Source organism: Triturus cristatus, chromosome 1_2 (genome assembly GCF_964204655.1).
Source record: "Triturus cristatus chromosome 1_2, aTriCri1.1, whole genome shotgun sequence".
In the NCBI taxonomy this organism is placed as follows: Eukaryota; Metazoa; Chordata; class Amphibia; order Caudata; family Salamandridae; genus Triturus; species Triturus cristatus.
Genome location: NC_140580.1, coordinates 980246020 through 980263752, shown reverse-complemented (window position 1 = coordinate 980263752; position 17733 = coordinate 980246020). Strand labels below are relative to the sequence as shown.

At 44.7% G+C, this 17733-nt stretch overlaps 1 protein-coding gene across 6 annotated transcripts in view; it reads right to left on the bottom strand.

Moving 5' to 3' along the window:
* The window catches only part of EXD3 (exonuclease 3'-5' domain containing 3), a 2855457-nt gene that overhangs the window by 1831627 nt on the left and 1006097 nt on the right, over window positions 1-17733 (bottom strand). The window lies entirely within an intron of this gene.

The following is a 17733-nucleotide window of genomic DNA, read 5'->3' as shown; positions in this document are numbered from 1 at the left end:
GAAAAAAACAGAAACGAATGAAAGGAAGGTTGCGGATTTACAGTTTTAGAAGAGAAAGAAAATAGGCAAAAATATGAATAATATTGTTGAATGCAAACACCACCGTTGAGTGGACGCAGCTTAAACTGGTAGCACACAATCCAATTACCATAGAATTTCGTCAGAATAATTATTGCTATTGGCGGACAGAAAACAAGTGAAACTTAGAATCCATGTTAGTTCTACACAAGCACAGGTCTACTTATTTAATTAAGCTGTTCTTCATAATAGATGCTTTTTTCATGGTCCCAAAGACTACTCCTTATTGGGTTAGAGTTAAATGGCAGGAAAACTTTATCCCCACTGACTAGGAGTTTGTGTGTCCGGTCTTGCCATTTATGAACAATTACTGTCACCATGGATCAAGCAGGAGATGTGGAGAGAGCAGAGGGGGAATCAAATACACAATGAAATTGCACAAGAAACGCCACCATTATGTAGACACTCAATACAATTTAGGGTTCAGAGAATGCAACCTGCCTATGTTGGCTTCTAATGATTTTAGCATGATAAGTTCGATTCAGAAAAACATTTGTAACAGGAATGTGTTTTAATGTCAATTATTTTATTGGCAGACTCAGCCAAACATTCACAACATGGATAGTTCTCAATGCCATTCAAGCAATTAGTTTTGGTGACGCTAGACTTTCATAAGTAATGCGGCTGACCAGATCACACTACCCATCTGTGCATCTTGGTTCCCTCAGTCACTGTGCATCACAGCTTTGCTGCTTGGCCGCTGAAAAGGGACCTGTCCACACGCTCCACTGACCACAGACAGGTCACATTTAGCCTGGACAGATGGTGGCCAACAGGATGCTCCATTCCCCTTTCCAACTGGCACCTGATCAGAGCCCATTTCCTTTTCTCTTTGTGTTGCATCCCTTCAAGGCTTTCCTTTATCCTCAGAGATACTGCCAACACCTTTGGCAGAGGATGCCATAACACTGGGCACCAGCTGTCTGTCCTTAAACCTGTACTACATTTCTTTGGACATCTGAATCGCCGCCTCTCTTACGGGGAGAGCTCCATTCAATAGTATCTCATTTAACCAATTAGCAAGAAGGTAGATTATGTGTTAAAAAGTCTCTCAGGAAGAGCATTATTTTTAAAGTATTACTTCACCACCACTTCAAATAAACTATAACGGATTTGGAAGTACAGTCTAACAAAGATGCGATGGCACTGATGAGATTACATTTCTTACAAACTGGAAACGTTCTATTGCAACAGTTTACTACATACATTCTTAAACATTGTTTTTAGGGCAACGCATATTTTTTATGATTATTAAATGAATCATTGAATTTCCTGATTTAATGCACAAAATCCAAGAAGAGTACTTTACAGCTTCTGCAGCTAGAACTACTGTTTGAAGGAAGAGGGTGCTGCATGGATCCAGATAAGATCAAACAAGCACAGGAGTATATTTCAATGTTCCTTTTGAAACATCCCCACTCAAGGGCATTGGATCTTACACAGCTAATTACTACACCAAGGTAACGTCCATTCATCACTTTTGGAAACATATTTGTGCACAAATCATGGCTCTGATTTGAAACCCTCTTTAATCAGGTTTTCAAATAAGAAACTTAACAGGAAATAACAACGATGAGAAGATTAAATGCATTAAAATCTCTAAAGCCATCAACAGCAAAAGTCGTATAACAGGAGAAACTTCTCTGACAATATGTACAGTTTATAAGTGGTAAAAGTTAAAAGTAAAGAATCACTTGAAGTGGCCTGCAGACATTGCCTCTACCCATGTTTTGTCTCCATAATTCCTCCTCCCCTCCTGATAGGATAGGCCCATCTCATGTAATGAACAGTTATGCTGTGGTAAAGAGACCGGCAACAGCATGGCAAGAACGTTAAAAGTGTTCAAGGACCTCTGCCAGATATCCTTCCTTCTACATCCTTCTCAACAAAACCCTGATTACTGCCAATTCTCCTGAGATAAAACCGAGGTATTATCCACATTCCCCCCACACCATGTTGTCATACAGTGGGCAAGAAAGAATCACAGGGACTACCTATCTGAGGCAGAGTCATGCAGTGGTGTAACAAGGGGGCATGAGTTTTGGAGGACGTGGCGGCATCTCCCTCCCCCCGCTCTTACCTGCGGTTGCGAGGGGCAGCAAATGCAGGAATCTATCGCCAGCACTTAAACACCCCCCCCCCCCCCCAACTCTTACGGCCGCCGTGGGATGGAAAAGGCTGGGACTGCAAAAGGCCTAGCTACGCCACTGGAGTCGTGCACCATGGAGAGAGATGGGGTGTGACCTAGGATTTGTCGTGCCCCTGGGAACTCGATCACCCAAATGAGGGAAGTGCCCCATGATCCCATCAGGGACATATAAAAGGTTTTACCACTAACTGTGAGCTATCTTGGAACACCACTAAGCACTACCACTTTGTCCCACAGACTACTTGTCTGCTGTCTTGATAATGCTACTCGTCTGCTATGGCACAGATTCCAATTGTTAGAGCTGGCATGATCTCTTGCAAGTGAATCAGATATTCAGTGGGGCACAGGTGCAAAATTGTCAGAAGCTTTAAATCTTAAAATCAAAATTAACAGGAATCCTGAAATATATGTGAGCCTCGTGTTATCTGCTAAGTCTACAATTGCCTCCACCATGAAGATGCCCCTGTTTCAACCATAACAGACATGTGACATTGACGGGGTCCATATAAGACCTTCCATGAAGCGCTTATGCCAGTTTCTTCTGTTACCAATGATACGTAGCCACTGATAGAAACTGCCTATAGAAACAGTGTGCCAAAAAAAAGACATTTTTGTGTCAAACGATTACGAAGTCCTAAAAAAGGCATCAGATTGTCAAGAACGGGATCTTGTAGGTAACAGGACAAGCAGTTTGCAGAGCAGGGAAGACGGGTGGGTCGTTAAGTAATATGCGGCTAGATCCTGTCTCTACCAGGTAAGGAGTTACCGAAGGTAAGTAACTTATTCATCTGATAGAGACATCTAGCTGCAGATTGCCTGGAGGAGAGTCTGCGAACTGAACTCACAAAAAATCCCTGAACAGGACTAGCCGGTCCATAATGAGATAAAGTGACCAGGCTGTCTTAAGAATATAGGTGAGGCAAAGAAGATGCTCCACCAAAATTTTGTGGGAAGCCCGTAGGGAGCTGAAGTCTGCAAGACCGTGAGAAGCACGTGGAAAACATTACCCACAGTAGAGGGATAAGAAAGTGTTGGAGAAAACACTTCATAGAAAGAATACTATGTAGCCTTGCTGAAGGTACTCAACCTAAGACTGGACAAGGCTAAAGGACCAAGGACAACAGCCCATACCACTGAATTAGAGTTTCATCTCCTTGTCGTGGAAACTAGTATGTGAGCCAACCCTACCCTTTGAAACACAGAAACGGGAATCTCGGAGCACATCCACGATGGATGGAGAGAGAGAGATCCCATCAATGCTGAACAAAAGCATTGCGAGAAGAACAACAATGCTTGGTAGAGACCACACTCAGTAGGAGAAAACCCTCTTAGAGAGAAGGTAACCCTCCTAGACTATGTAACGTAGAAGCCTAGAGGAGAAGGCAAAAAGAAATGCATAAGCAACAAACATGTTCAGGTTGAACAAGAGCACCAAGAAAGGCGTAGTTGCAAAAGCAGATACATATGCCCTATAGAAGAAGCTCAGCACAATCATACTTGCAATATATACCCGTATATGTGTGAGCACGTGTATATATATATATTCACTGAAAAAACCATAGGTTTCACACATGTTATAGTTAGCGGAAATTTTACTGATAAAAAACCAGTGAAATTCCCCCGTTATAGTTAGCGCAGGCAACTATAACTCACGCGACTGCAATCCTCTGCTGATGCTAATACTGTATTTAGACACTTATTTGCCCATGTCTTCTTCCATACATTTTTAGCTATACATATATTACAAATATTTTTTTTTCATAAAGACACATATGTCATCAGCAGAAGATTGCAGTCGCGTGAGTTATAGTTGCCTGCGCCAACTATAACGGGGGAATTTCACTGGTTTTTTATCAGTAAAATTTCCGCTAACTATAACATGTGTGAAACCTATGGTTTTTTCAGTGAATTAGTACGGTTTTTTAAATGCTAAGTTTTTTTCCCTTATAATAAGCCCTGTACATTTGGTGGCCTTCGGCCACCAAAAGCACAGGGGGTGGGGTAAGTGTGGATAGTGTTTTTTGCCCTTAACATAAGCCCTGTGCTTTTGGTGGCCTTCGCCCACCAAAAGCACAGGGGGTGGGATAAGTGTGGATAGTGTTTTTTTTTTTTTTATTTTTTTACCGTACGCTTACGGTAAGCGTACGGTAAGCGTACCCCGCGAAATTGCCGAAAAAAAAATAAAACCGTTTTTGCACTTGGGGGATGTTTGGGGACTCCCTCAACATGACTATGTGGGAGGGAGTTGTCAAAACAGCCCCTTTACATGTTTTTGGGCTTGATATTTTAAAAATCACTCTCAGTGCGAGAGACAAAATGGCGGCCGCCGCTTCCTGGTTTCGGCCGATTCGAATGTTTACTAAGATCTAAGAGCCAATCAGAATCGCGCTCGCGCACGCTACCGTACGCTTACCGTAAGCGTACGGTAAGCGTACCGTAAGCTGGCTCAGATATATATATTGATTTAAAGGCTATTTTCTCAGAATCTACTGAACAGATTTACACCAAACCTACAAAAGGCACTTCCTTGACCTAGGGACTACCTCTCTGCCAAATTTTGAGTAATTCTGTTCAGCCGTTCGGGCTGTAGCTCGTTCTAAAGGTCCTATGGAAAAATGCATGGGAAAAACGCGTTTTGGGACCCCCCTTTTATCTCAGCCCCCGCTTGACGGATCCCCCCGAGACTTTCAGGGTAGGAGCGGAGCGTAGCGCCCCACCTATTTTGAAAAATTTGCGAGGATTCGTCGACCGGCGCCAAAGTTATTCAAAATAGAATGTTGAGGTTTTCCTATGGAAACGTGGTCCTAACTATAACTACCTACTGGCTATCGCCAGTAGGTAATATATATATATATATATATAACAAATGAAACTTTATTTATAATGAATAATAAATAGAATAATTTCTACTTCAGGGCGATGCGGGATAAGAAATTTAAAATTTGCACTATGACAACATAAATTACAATATAATCGCAGGTTCACGAAAGACAGTAGACAAAATATGGGTGAAAAGAATTGTTATTTTATACTTAAGATTCATTGACATATGAATCTAAGTAATTTGCACTTATGTATAATCCAAGCACTATGCCAAATTTTGGCTACTATACATACTTTACCTGCATACTGAGGGTAAGATAAAAGATATTTAGAACAAATTGCATTTATGCATGTATTCATTGGTGCACAACATTGTCATAGAAGCAAAAAATGTTTTAACCTCTAGGTCTGCTTTACAATCCGCATTTATGCGAGAAATCAGTTTAACGTGAACAAAAAGATACTATACATCTACTACAAATATATCGAAATGCGAGTAGAATTGATAACGAAATTTTGCATTTACGCATTTTATTCCTGCGCAAGAAAATGTTGTCTAAAAAATTGTATAAACACTTTTTTACTGGGAATGTTTTTACTATGTCTATGATCACGTGCAATGAATGAACCTATCACTGAGCACTATATCACTTTAAAAATGCAATGGCTGTAAAAAAACGACACTATGTGATCAAGACTCGAATGAGTTGAAACGCGTTATGGCGGCATCGATGAAATAAATAAATTGGCATCAAGTTTGTGGTCCGTGTCGGATTCGTATATATATATATATATATATATATATATGATAAAAAGTTCTCCTCGCTTCTCCTCCAATTGTAGAAGGTACGTCATCGATAAGAATCACAGCACCACAAAGTTCAATCCGTTGATATTTATTCATCAATGGAACAGGGCATACGCAAAAGACGCCACCCGGGGTCTCCAAATTCACGGGAGGTAGTCCATCACAAAGGCGCAAGCATGTGGCCTGTTCTTTGCAAAACCTTTCATTACCCAACTGGGGTTTTATGTACATTGAACAAACGATTTCACAAAACGGACTCACTCGAGGAATACAGGCACAACCACAAACACCACAAGGCCATGCGAGTGGCCACGCCCACAGGGGCAGACTTTGTGAAAATAAAAGGGGCTGTGCTTTCTGGTTTTGTGTCTACGTTTCAGTGCCAATGAAGAAGGGTTGAAGACCCGAAACGCGTCTGGCGAAAAAGATGGATGACTGCTTTTGCCGAACTTGTTCACAGCCTTCGTGATTTAACAAATGGAATATCCCCTACCTGTTTGTGGCTCTTCCACAGGGGCAACCTTGGCGTTTTTGTTATATATATATATATATTCCAATGGTTGCCACTTGTAAGGACGCCCACACGGGGGAATAACCTTTGAAGGTGAGTGTGCGCCACACGACCAGATACGTGCTTTTCTCCATTAATCTGCAGCTCTACGCGTTTCAGACACACAGTCCTTGTTCACGAGCTTGACAAAAGGAACAGCGCAGCTACATGTTAAACCACCTGTTGTTGCTTTATTAAGTCCGCCCCAGTGGGCGTGTACTGATGCCATGATTAGCAGTCCCAGTGCCTTCTGGTATTCGTGGTGTTTAACACTAACAATTTTATCACTGTGGATGCTGCAATGTTCCCCTCTCAAATGTCGATAAAACCCCAGTGGGTGGGTTAAAACACCATAGCTGGTGATGTTGCCAATGAAACACTCACTGTGGAACCCTCCGTTCCGGCAACCTTGGCGATTTTGTTATATATATATATATATATATATATATATATATATATAGATAGAGAGGGAGAGAGGGAGAGAGCGGGAGAGAGGGAGAGAGGGAGAGAGCGGGAGAGAGGGAGAGCGGGAGAGCGGGAGAGAGGGAGAGAGGGAGAGAGGGAGAGAGGGAGAGAGAGAGAGAGAGAGAGAGAGAGAGAGAGAGAGAGAGAGAGAGAGAGAGAGAGAGAGAGAGAGAGAGAGAGAGAGGCATACACACAAGTCTATGAGAATCCACCAAAAGTATTATCCTTCCTTCTGGGAAGCAAACCACGGCCTCCTGCCACAAGTGGGGAGACTGACCAGTGCAGGAATGAGGAACACCCATGGAATATAGGTATCCATCGAAAGATAGATATAAATACAAACATACGTTGGTAATAGACCAAAGTTGCAACAGCAACGGAGTGAAAATTATATACAGATTTTAGCACCAAGCTGGATAACCAGTAACATAATACCGTATAAGAGGAGAGAGGGAGTAGAGGGCACCACCCACGATAGAAAAATAATGGCAACCGGCAATCAACTAATGCTACTTACTGACAAGGCTACATCATGCGGTTAACAGGAAATCAAAAGAAAACAGCAGGTGTGAACTCTGCTATGAAGGGAATGAAGACCACCAAAGGGGTCCATCAAAAGGTATAGTTAAAATAAAGGCCAACACACGGAAGGCTTCGACAGATAACCACCTTCCATCCAATAAACAGATATCAGGCAGCAAGACGTGACTGAAGCTCCTGATAAAAGATGGAGTACATAGCAGTGAAGGGATCAAGCCCCACGAAATGTAAAACCTGAAAATAATGGATGGCAGTGCATACAAGCACAAAAAGGATTGAGGCCAGTATGAAAGTCTCAACAGCAGACAGGGTGTATACAAAGCAAAACCTCCAATATACCACAACTAAAAAAGGGGAAAAGACACACAATTGCCAAAGAAAGAGTCACAAAAAGATAAAAAATTCCTTCAAGCAGAAGTAATTCACAAAATAAGGTGCAAGTGGCCTTTGAGGGATAGAATACTTATCACATTCTATTAGGAGAAAGAAGAACCTTCAGGAAAAGGATGCTAAGGGAGACCCCAGCCTCCTTGGAAACCAATCCTCAAACAGCTGGATCCATTATGTCGAAGGGACACATGTTCCAGAAGGAAAACTGAAGATGAAAATTAGCCAGGACATTGACAAAAGAGGTGAGATTGTGACATCTGAAGAACCACCAATATGTTAAGCAAATGCCGTGGCTGTTGTATGGTTTGGCAAATAAATCATGCCTATAGGAAAAAAGGGGACAAGGCATTCCAGAATCCAACAAGTAATAACATCCTCTCCAGGGATAAGCAGAGAAAAGGCAGTGAGTTAACTGGTACAGGACCAAGGTAACCTTGCAGCAGTGGTGGGATCTGAATCACTGCATTAGAGGGGTCTTTGATAGGCAATGCATCACCAAGCTATAGCCTAACAAGGAACCTAAAAGATCAGTGGCATGAAGCCTTCTTGCCAATGCACTACTAAAGGACCTAAGTGGGAACACTATGTTAGGCCAGAGCGGAAAATCCACCCAGGCCAAAGATCATGCCACTCGTTCTATTACTTACGCTAAGGACAAAAGGATGCCAGATATAGGGAAGGAATGCCACATGGTGATGAAAGGTAACCCTTTTGGGGATGGAAGGGGATGGGCGCTGGTGAAAGGCAGAAGTCACAAGCACTATGTTATCAGAGGCAGATAAACCGAAGAGCCTAGATGGCATACTAAGAGCAAAAAACAGATCCCAAAATACCTATAAGGCATACAGAAGATAGTCGCCGTAGAACAGGGAACAAGGCAGCAGTGCATCAGAACAATGCAAGCAAAATACCCTCTTTAGAATAACAACTTGGGTAGAAAACTAGCTTCTGAAAGAAGCCGTTTAGAACAAATGCACATAGGGCCGCAAAATAATATACGTCCCAGACAACGGGAACCATAACCTTTCATCAACAGTATAAGAAGAATAGTAGTACCTGCAGAAGGCAGGAACACCTCACCAGGTGTCACTCGTAGACAGAAAGGGAATTTGAAAATAAAAGCCAATGGGCTCTGCAATGGAATGGCTCATATGTGAAGAAAAAGGCACTAGTACAGGAGAACCAGGGAAACAGACGGTAGACTTAAGAGTCTGCTCCACTGCGACGATCTCGAAATCGCAGCAAAGCAGAGTCAGCATGTGCGCCGAACGGACAGGCGCCATCAAAAGGCATATCAATTAGGGTGGTCGACAGCCTCCAAAAACTCAGAGGTGTGCAACCAGGCACGCCGACATAGTGCCACTAAACAGGCCCTACCCTGACCTACAGAGTCAGTGGTATCCGTAACACCACACATTATTTGTATAGCTGCTTGTTGCCGATCCCGTATTAATGGAACAAGATCGTTCCTGGTCTCATCAGGAAGGGAGGGCAGCAGGCGTGCAAATGAGTCCCACAATGTATGGGAGAAGCGTACGAGGATGCAAGAAGTATTAAGGGATCGCAGTGCGGAACTGGTGGAGGAGAAAATATGCCTGCCACAAGCATCTAGTCTTCTGGCCTCTCTGTCTGAAGGGCCAGAAGGAAATGAGTCAATATTTTGGGCAGACTCAACAGTCTGTATCACAAAATTAATTATGATGAGTAGAGTGTCTGAGGTGACATGCCAGATCTCCGGGGGGGGCAGACGGTGTTTGTGAGAAATAGAGCGATCCACTGGGATCCCTGTATCGGGTTCAGCCTAAGTCCCCAACAAAATATCCAATACAGCCTCACTATAAGGAAGCACCGGCTCTACCCCTGATTGGTCTTGATGGAGGACGCCGAGTAAGGGTTCTTTCGTCATTTCCACAGAAGAAGTGTCAGATCCAAGATGACAGAAACTCTTCTGAGCATAACAGTCAGAGAGGAGCTTGCCTCTGTAAGCCAAACCAGGAAGGGACAGGAGGCCCGAGGCTGGAGAATGCCCAAGCCACTAGCATCACCCAACTCAATCAATGAGCTAGTCTCCACAGGAGGTTGGACCGTGTCAGAGATGGGGTGGTGAAGCTCCAAATCCTCTTCATTACCTCCATAATCATGTTCCTCGGAAGGAAAAACTGGAGGAGGCTAAAGAGAGCCGAGGAAAGGTGTCTTAGATGGGCAGCTTCACTGATGCCGCATCCGACACTGTCCGGCGCCGAAGAGGCAATGTCTCAGTGTCATAGAGGGGAAGTGATGAGGCATCAAATCGCACCATCGTCTGAGTCGGTTAGCCAGACCCAGGTGCTGTCCTTGGTTGACCAGACCTAGGCACCCAAGGTGGTAACCACTAAGGGCTGTGCACCGGTGTTGAAACGGATTTGGAACCAGAAGGCCAAACTGAAGCTGAGTGCGAACCCTGTCGGAACTATGTGCACCTCCTTGGGGCCCGAGGGCACTCCAGGGGAAGATGAAGACCCAAAGATACTATGAAGAGGTTTGTAACATTCTCTCATCTGGGTCAGAATCACCACGGCTCCAAGGTAGTTTGGGAGGTGCGGGGTAGACTCGTGCACTGACTAATCAACCGAAGTTCGGGAACAGGCTTAATGTGAAGAAGTTAGAGGTGCCACAACTTTGACTGCCTGCGTTGTGACTTACCTTGAGATATCGATGTAGAGGGACATCCACAGGAACAGCTCATGGATCAGGCCCGCGGGCAGTCCACGGAGTGCAAAGGGAGGGGGAGACAGGTGTGTCACTCCCTTCTCTTGGGCTCATGATATCATCTCCCATATCATCTGGGCCACCACCATCTTAGGGAAATTCCCCATCTTCTTTCTCATATCAGAAAAGAAAAAAATGTTGGAGTCATCGTCGCCCATGTCTTCAGGCGTTGTTGGAACTATTGGCCTTTGAACTACTGTTAGAAGGTGGTTCTGACACTATGGGCCGCCCGGATTTTTCGCTTTTTGAGCACCTCATTGTTGAGCTTTTACGGTGGGAGAGCCTCATAAGTTGGGACTCACCCACAGTGAACTCAGGATGGAAGAGACATGCCAGGGAAAGTCAGTGTGTTTTACTGTGTTTTCACTTCCTTATTCCCCTATGGGAATGTGGAGCCAGGGGCTAGATTAACTTCAATTAGGCCTACAGATTCCAGACACGCACTTAAGTCCACTATAGCAAATGTGAAAAGAAGTATTCTGCAGAGTCCAAAGTCATATTTGTACTGCTTTTGGGTCATCCAGAACGGTCATATTTCTCTGAGCCAGCCATGACCAGACCCAGGCTGAGGGCTGACCTCAGCTGGATGGATTGATAACCTTTCTTCCACAAGCGAGGGCCTCCTCTCCACGAAGAGAAGATGGGTGGGGCTACAGGCCAATCCATCAACCGCTGTCGCTGGGTGCCAGGCACCAGGCTGCACCAAGGAGGGAAGGCAGCTTGGGGGAAGGTGCTTCCGAGACATGTGGCAGAAACCCTGGACGACGCCATTTTGAACAAGCTCAGAGGCTGGACAAGAAGGAGGGAGCAGGGGCAGGGACGTGATGTGTCGCTGTTTGATAGGACCAACAGAGACTTCCTGCCAGAACCCTACTCAACTTTTAAAAAGTGCTTGCACAGGAAGAGAAGGTCTCTCTGGGGTGTGGTCTGCTGAGGGTGAAGGTGCTGGAGCCTGGCGCAATGGGCAGTTGAAAGGAGAGACCCCTGACTGTCCCCAGGACCCTATCAGCACCAGAAGAAGAGCCCAGGACTGGTGCACAGAAGCAGGGGCCTCTGCGCAGAGAGAGAGGCCCAGAAGGCGAGCCTGGCGAAAGGCTGGGGCAGGGAGCCAGTGAAGACAGCACACTGCTGAATCTACCCTCTCAGAGACCCAGAGGGCAGAGGAGAGTGTTCCCAGTGGCTGGGGCTGGTAAAGAGGAGCATGAAGCGCCCCATAATGCCTCGCCAGGCATTTGGAAATCTGCTGTTTTGGTGCTTTGTGGCCCCCAGAGGAGGGGGTCACCCTCACGGAAGACAGCACACTGCTGAATCAACCCTCTCAGAGACCCAGAGGGCAGAGGAGAGTGTTCCCAGTGGCTGGGGCTGGTAAAGAGGAGCATGAAGCGCCCCATAATGCCTCGCCAGGCATTTGGAAATCTGCCGCTTTGGTGCTTTGTGGCCCCCAGAGGAGGGGGTCACCCTCACGTGTGAAAAGGGGTGCAGGGGGGCTGCAGGAGCACCGCAGTCTTCCCCAGCATAAAGAAGAACAGTCCACCCCTAAGTTTCACAGGGCATCTGAAAGAATAACACCTCAAGGGCTCAGCAGAATGGCTGAGTTGGGGATGTCTGGAGAAGGGCATCCCCTGGAGGTGAAGTGGTGTAATTGCACCGAAATGCATTTACTATTGGTTATTTCTTTTTAGGTGGACTGAAAGTCACATGTGTAAAGTGAAGTACCTGTGTAAGGTGATGTTAAGCTAAATGGAGTTATGTTGCTGGACCTTCCTGCTAGGGGGTCTGGCTGTATTTACGTAATCCCATGCTTTTACCTGTGATTCCTTTTAAACTGAAGAGGCACACTGCAGAAGAAGTGTAGTTGCCAGGAGTACTTCTTTTGAAGGGACTGTAAGTCACATGTGTAAGGAGATGTCATAAGCCAAGTGGGGCTATGTTGCCAGACAGTCCTGCTAGGGTGTCTGGCTGTATATGCGCAATCCTGTGATTTCATCTGTGATGCACTTAGGGGCTGTAATTGCAATGCATTCAAATGATCAACCAAGGTGATGAGTACTGTCATTCTAAAGTGTGCGTAAACATGGATTCTTGTTGCTGCACTTAGGTGAAGACCCCAGACTGCTAGCCCTTAAGATATAGAGGTGCATACTTTATGGTCAGTAGAAGATGCTCAGTCAGGGTCATGTTTCACCAAGGCAGGTTTACCCCTTTTTAATGCTTGTTGAGGTAATGGGGTGGGTCGCCACTGGGATGGTGCCAGTGCGCAGGGCCCTCGCTCCAGGTTATGTTCAACTAACTGCATTGGGGGCAAGTTGATGTGCATACATGGGAGTAGTGGTACTAGACCACCCCCCCCCCGCCGGGATGGAGATGTTATGCAATGTCACAAAGTAATTCCAACAGCTTATGTATATTTGTAAATTGGTGCATAGTATTGAGTGGTGTGTGAGTAAAGTACAGACTGGACAATCAATTATTGAGTGTTATTTTTGTGCACCTGAAAATGGTGATTACTAGCCCACACCACCTCCCTTGAGTAAGCCTCAGACTGCTCTGCAACGCTACCCTCTGAGAGTCAGGCGCTACAATTGGGTGTTTGGTTCCCAGTGAAGGACAAATGTAGTCATGTTATTTGTGCAGGCCTCACACATGCTGCCTCGTTTTCCAACAACTACTCTGCCTGATTTTCTTGGAGGTGGTGGAGTGAGTAGTGGTAACTGCTGTGGAGGAGAATTGACCAGTACAGAAGTAAACTTTTGCTGTGGTACTAACTTCTGAAAAGTTTTCATCATTTTTTGTAATGTAGTTAAAAAAGCCCTAGGCAGCTGAACTACTTGAGGGTGCCTGTGCCTAGGTGGAATGCAAGACCTTGAAGCATCATCCCAATCCTAATGGTAATCATATACTGAATAAAAGACAGGTCCGCTACAAAATCCAGGGACATATTTCAAATCCAATTGTGCTAGGCTATACGCAGGTTGCAAATCATATTCACATATTCACTTGACTTATCTTCAATCAATCAAATCACAAGATTTGTAGAGCGCACAGCTACTCAGAGTGTTATGGCACTAACAGATTCACTGACCGCCTAATCTGAAACAGATTACCGATAAACTAATTCAAACAGACAGATCTTAAGGCTGCATTTGAAGGAGAGTACATTCGTCATAGCTCGTAGATGAACAGAGAGAGCGTTCCAGTCCCTGATGGCAAGAAAAGAGAAGGAGGTGCTAATTCACTCTTTCCATTTTATTTTTGGGACCACTATCAACAGAGCACCAGAGGAGCAATGGTTTCTTGCCAGCTGGTAAGGGATAATCCTATTGCCCAGGTACCAAGAAACAGCCTGATCAAAGGCCCTATGAGCCAGCATGAGCCCCTTGAACCAAACTCTCTCCTTGATTGGTTTCCAGTGAAGCTAAGATGAGGATGGATATGGTCTCCTCTAGGGAGTTGTTTCAACAAGAGCTGAGCAGCAGCATTCTGTAACTACTGGAGTCTCCTGAGTTGATATGTTGGTAGACCCCAGTAGAGAGAGTTGCCATAGTCAAGTCGAGTAGTGATAAGGGCATGTATTACTATTTTCTATTGGAAGCAAGTACAGAAACGTCTTTAGGAGGCCTGAAACAGGAGCCCACAACACCATCTATGTGCGGACCATAGGAGGCTTAATTGCCAAACTTCACCCCTAAACTAAAGTGTGTGTGCATGTGTGTCCCTGTGTGTGTCAGTGTGTGACTGATTAGCAGAATTTCAGTTTTGCTCACATTACACTGTAGATTGCTGAAACACATTCGCTGAAAAACAGCCATTAGGGTATAACTTAAATCTGCAGAAATCAATAGGTACGTTTCAGTCAAGAGTAAGGAGGATCTAAGTATCATCGGGATAGGCTACAATTTGCATGCTGAAGGATTCCACCAATACAGCCAAAGATGTTGTGTATACATCTTCCTGATCAGATTGTAAACTTTGAGCTGGTGGTACCTTCGATGGTGAAAGCAGAGGTGTGAAAACTGCATTTGATGGTGTCGACAGCATTGTCGTGGACGGCACCATCGACAACGGCATAGTTTCTGGTCACCATCCCGTCGACTGCATTGTCGACGATGGAGAGAAATCCATTATTGTTGGGGTCGGTGTCGATGGCACTGCTGTCAACGCTTAAGGTCTCATTTTTTACTGGCTCTTATAAGACAACTTTTATGGTAACATTGTTGACAAGGTTAATTGAAATTTTACTGATTTATTCTTATTTTGCAAAGGTTGATCCTCAATGAAATTTGATGATTCCTTAGATGCCTATTTTTTTTTGTCTAGTTACAGAAGGGGTGACTGCAAGCGCGGTTCCAAATAAGTGCAACTCAGGAAACTGGATAAGTCTGTTTTTTTGCACTGCCTTTGTGGAAGTGCTTGGAGGAGAACTTTCCACAGAATCTTGCTCTGGAGAGGAGGCATCTCCTTTAGAAGGAGGAATACTCTTTTGCCATCAGATGCAAAACCATCTTCCTTTCTCTGTCCTTAAGAGTCTCAGACAAACAACTCCTGCAAATGTCACAATTAGATGCCTTATGTTATGGATAAAGGCAATATATCAACTGCAAATGAAGGACTTCAATGTATATCTTTTTCAGGCACACAGGCTGAACAAGCCTTGAAAAGAGATTTCCTTTCTCTGTCAGTCAGTCCAGTAAAACAAAAAAGATCTCCCTGGCCCACAAAGGTATACAATTTCCCTAACCAACTCACAGTACTTCTGCACTGAAGATAGGCTGGTTCAAATCCAGGGCAGATCAAGAAAGTACCAAATTTAAGGTTCATTGAAAGGTGAGAGCAGAGTTTTGTCCGGGGATTCCCTCACACACGACGACGTGTGGTTAAAATCTGATCTATAATGACCTCCAGGGGGAGTAGGAGAGCTTAAGCTTCCACCTCATTGACTGACGTTTGGGTGCTTTCAAATGAGGTGGATGTACTACTAAATGTATAATCATGTTTCAGGCCATTTTGCACTGTATACTGTATATTTTACACTGTATACTGCTATGTTGATGTACCAGAGATTCCCAACCTGATGACAGGGAATGGTTCAAGCATGTGAATATATAAAAGATTCAATGTTGAAGAAGTGCATTTTCGAACGTCAACGGCGTGTAATGTAGTCTATTTGGGGGACAAGGGGTGTCAAAGCAGTGTGTTAGCCATTACCCAAGGAGATGAAGAACCCCTCCACCCCAGGTTTGGTGGTTGTTAATACAATTTATGTTACTCTTGCTGTTCTGTATCCAGGTGTCTAGTCAAGGAGAAGGTTGAGGGTGCCTAGTTCCCATCATGGAGTTCACTCATGCTAGAGGCAATCAACTTGAGGTTGGTTTAATTTTTATTCAGCAGTGGCTTGATTATTGCTTGATTCAAAAGGTAATATAATATAGGTCATGTTTGTAAGTTTTACGTTGTTAAGAATAATCTTTTCAAGCATAATCCTAAACACGATTAACCATGAGGCTGAACATTCATCTTTTTTAGTAGCTTGACAATTGTAACACTGAGAATACAGGTGAAAAAAGGTCACTAAGAGGGACTTGTAAAGGGAATATTTTGAGTTGCCTGCTGCAGCTTAGGTAAGTCTCACTATCTGGAGTCAAAGAATTACAGTAGGTAAGTGTCCAAAGTTGAGTGCGAAGGCCTCACCTACCAGACCGTTTTATCTGGTTGAGAAAGACCTATTGGGGGCTTACTAAGAACTTAAAGCGGGCTAGTGTATCATCACTAATTTGCTCGCTTCTTATTTGATGGCTTCCCTTGTCCATTCTAGGCTATTTTATCTGTGGGCCTTCATGGCGCATAGCCTTTTTACCATCTATTTGACTGGCTAACTTGCATCCTTCCACTGCTCAATTTTATGTGGGTGGAAATCGGCAAAGAAAACCTTGTTAAAGAAATCGGTTATGACAACTAACAAGAAACATGGTTCGTATTCTACTCTTATTCCTGCTCCCTCGGCAGTGGCCTAATATGCTGGAACCCCTTAAGGCAACCCCAACCTTTTACAATACTGGTAACCAGAATTCTTCCAGAAGGAAGAGAAGAAGATGGGGATAATTGGCAATGAACTTCCATAACCCTATACCCCTTTTAGGTCTAGTTTGACAGCCCCACTGCGTAAGAAGGCATTATCAATTCTTTAAAATATATATAAAGTAGTGTTGGCTCTGCCAGAAGGAGTATTTCCATCTTACCTCATTGGATGTTTGGTGTATCATTATGCATCCTTTGGAGCAGTGGTGGCAGGCACAGGTAAGCGCGGTAGGGCGGGTTGGGGGAAGTAGAAAGATGACGGGGCTGGTAAAATTAAATAAGAAAATAAATAAAACCACTTACCTTATGCTCACCTCATCGCCCAGTACAAGTTAAGTTGTTTTATAATTTTTTTATTTAACTTTACCTACCCCATCGTCTGTCGACATCCACCCCCACACCGCCCGGCAGCCCAACTCATCGCTCTTACCTGTGCCAGCCACCATTGCTATGGAGTGCTTTCACAGCTGTGAATGGGAAATCTCTGAAGTGCAGTTAATCATGACACATTTAATTTCTTATTTGACACATCAGTCAATCAATCAGGGGTTTTAAAGAGCACTACGCACTGTGAGGATCTCAAGGTGCTGGAGGGGGGGTGCGAGCAGCTCCGTAGATTATTCGTAGAGCCAGGGCCTTTCTGAATTGGGGCAGTGTCGGGCTTCGTCGGAGGCAGAGGGGGAGTTTGTTCCAGGTCTTGGCTGCCAAGTAGGAGAAGGATCTGCCAACTGCTCTGGCCCTGTTGATGCGGGGGACCGTGGCTAGGGCGAGGTCAGCTGAGTGGAGGTATCTCTTGGGGGTGTGGAAGATGATTAGTTTGTTGGGGTATTGGGGTCCGGTGTTATGGAGGACTTTGTAGGCATGTGTGAGCAGTTTGAAGGCTTTTTGTTTTTGACGGGGAGCCAGTGGACGTCGTGGAGGTGTTGGGTGATGGGTTCATCTTGTGGGACATCGAAGATAAGTCTGGCTGCGGCGCTCTGGAGTTTGCAGAGGAGTCTTTTGTTGATTCCGGCGTAGAGGACTTCTCTGTAGTCCAGTCTGCTGGTGATGAGTGCGTGGTTGACAGTCTTCCTGGCGTCAGAGAGGGTCCATTAGAAGGTTTTGCGA